Below are 3408 nucleotides of genomic sequence, written 5' to 3'. Positions count from 1 at the left end.
CTCCATGCCCTTTTCATCACAATGCACCATGCCCACTCTCATCACAATAATCTATGAAACTTGTCAGACCAATGCTCCATGCCACTGTCATCACAATGCTCCATGCCCTTGTCATCACAATGCTCCATGACCCCTGTCATCACAATGCTCCATGACTCCAGTCATCCCAATGCTTCATGACCTTTGTCATCACAATGGTCCATGCCCTCGTCATCAACAGTCTCTGTGACCTTTTTAACCACAATGCTCCATGAAATTTTCATCACAATGCTCTTTGACCCTTGTCATCACAATGCTCTATGCCTTTCTCAGCACAATGCTCCATGACCCTTGTCATCACAAAGCTCCATGCGCTTGTCATCATAATGCTCCATGACACATGTCATCACAGTGCACCATGCGCTTGTCATCACAGTGCTCCACAACATTGTCATCACAATGCTCCATAAAATTTGTCTTCACAATGCTCCATGCATTTCTCAAAATGCTCTCTCACCACTGATATCACAATGCTACATCACTATTTGTCACAATACTCCCTCACCCCTGTCATCACATGTTCCATGCCTCCTGTCATCACAATGCTTCATGCACTTATCATCACAATGTTCGATGATCCCTAAAATCACAATGTTCCATAACACCTGTCATCAAAATGTTCCATGACACTTTTCATCAAATTGCTCCATGACCCTGTCATCAGAATGCTCCCTGCCCTTCTCATCACAATGCACAACGCCCTTGCCATCAAAATGCTCCATGACCTTTATCATCAAAAAGATCCATGACCCTTGGCATCACAATGCTCCATGTCATTGTCATCACAATGCTCCATGAACGCTCTCATCACATTGCTCCATGCCCTTGTCTTCACATAGCTCCATGACACATGTCACCAGAATGCTCCATGGCCTTCTCATCACAATGCTCCAAGCCCTTGCCATGACAATGCTCCACTACCCCTGTCATAACAATGCTACATGACCCCTGCCATCACAATGCTCCATGCCCTTGTCATCACAATGCTCCAAGACCCTTGTCATCACAATGCTCCATGCCCCATTTCATCTCAATGCTCCATGAAATCTGTCATCACAATGCTCCAAGACCCTTGTAATCACAATGCTCCATGCCCCTTTTCATCTCAATGCTCCATGAACCCTGTCATCACACTGCTCCATGCCCATCATCATAATGCTTCAGTCTATTGTCATCACAATGATATCAATATTCTGCATGACCTGTGTCATCATAATGCTCCAAAGCCTTGTGATTACAATGTTGCATAACACGTATCATCACAACACCCCATGACGCTCATCATCACTATTATCCATGGTCTTCTCATCACAATGTTCCATGATCTTTGTCATCACAATGCTCAATACACTTGTCATCACAATGCTCCCTGACCCTTGTCGTCAGTATGCTCCTTGAACCCTGTCATGACAAGTTTCCATGCATTTTTCATCACAATGATCCATGACGATTTCATCACAATGCTCCAAGGTCCCTGTAATAACAATGCTCCATGCACTTGTCATCACAAACCTCCATGACGCATGTCATCAGAATGCTCCATGGCCTTCTCTTCACAATGCTCTATGCCCTAGTCATAACAATGCTCCAAGACCCATGTAATCACAATGCACCATGCCCCTTTTCATCAGAATGCTCCATGAGACTTTCCATCACAAGTCTCCATGATCTTCACATCACAATGTTCCAGGACTTTGACATCACCATGATCCATTCCCTTGTCATCACAATGCTCCATGACCCCTGTCATCACAATACTCCATGCCCTTTTCATCACAATGCTCCATGACCTTTGTCACCACAATTCTCAATACACATGTCATCACAATGCTCCCTGACACTTGTCATCAGAATGCCCCTTGAACCCTGTCACGAAAAGGCTCCATGACTTTTTCATCACAATGCCCCATGCCATTTTCATCAAAATGCTCCAGGCCATTGTCATCAAAATATTCCACAAGCTTGTCATCAGAATGCTCCATGACCATTGTCATCACAATTCTCCATGCACTTGTCAGCACAATGCTCCCTGACCGTTGTCATCACAATGCTCCAAGGCATTGTCATCACAATGCTCCATTACCTTTGTCATCAGAATCCTCCCTGACACTTGGCATCACAATGCTCCATGCCATCCTCATCACAATGGGCCATTACATATGTGATCACAATGCTCCCTGACACCTGTCTTCACAATGCTCCATGACCTTATCATCACAATGCTCCATGCCCTTGTCATCACAATGCACCATGCCCACTCTCATCACAATAATCTATGAAACTTGTCAGACCAAAGTTCCATGCCACTGTCATCACAATGCTCCATGCCCTTGTCATCACAATGCTCCATGACCCCTGTCATCACAATGCTCCGTGACTCCAGTCATCACAATGCTTCATAAAGTTTGTCATCACAGTGGTCCATGCCAGCGTCATCACAAGGCTCTTTGACCTTTGTAACCACAATGCTCCATGAACTTTTCATCACAATTCTCTGAGAAACTTGTCATCACAATGCTCCATGTCTTTGTCAGAACAATGCTCCATGACCATTGTCATCACAATGTGCCACGCGCATTTCATCACAACGTTCCAAACCTTGTCATTGCAATGCTCCATAAACCTTGTAATCACAATGGTCCATGCACTTCTCATAAAAATGCTCTCTCACCAGAGATATCACAATGTTCCATCACTAGTCATCACAATACACCCTCATCCTTGTAATCACAATGTTCCATGACACTGTCATCACAATGCTACATCGCCTTATCATCACAATGTTCCATGACCACTGCCATCACAATATTCCATCAGCCCTGTCATCAAAATGATCCATGACCCTTTCCATCCCAAAGCTCCAAGACCCCTGCCATCACAATGTTCTATAAGCACTGCCATCAAAATGTTCCATTACACTTTTTATCAAATTGCTGCATGACCCCGTCATCAAAATGCTCCCTGCCCTTCTCATAAAAATGCTCCATGACTTGTCATCACAAAGCTCCAAGACCCGTGGCATCACAATGCGCCATGTCATTGTCATCACAATGCTCCATGAACCCTCTCATCACATTGCTCCATGCCCTTGTCATCACACAGCTCCATGACACTTGTCATCACAATGCTCGATGCCCTTCTCATCACAATGCCCCATGCCCTTGTCATTACGATCCTGCATGACCCATGTATCACAGTGTTCCGTGCCCTTGTCATCACAATGCTCCATGCCCACTCTCATCACAATAATCCATGAAACATTTCAGACCAAAGTTCCATACCCTTCTCATCACAATGCTCCGTTACCCCTGTCATAACAATGCACCATGACACCTGCCATCACAATGATCCACGGCCTAGTCATCACAA

This window comes from Mesoplodon densirostris, unplaced genomic scaffold (assembly GCF_025265405.1).
Source record: "Mesoplodon densirostris isolate mMesDen1 unplaced genomic scaffold, mMesDen1 primary haplotype scaffold_37, whole genome shotgun sequence".
Taxonomy (NCBI): Eukaryota; Metazoa; Chordata; class Mammalia; order Artiodactyla; family Ziphiidae; genus Mesoplodon; species Mesoplodon densirostris.
The sequence above is the reverse complement of the archived record's forward strand: the minus strand, read 5'-3'. Positions refer to the sequence as shown.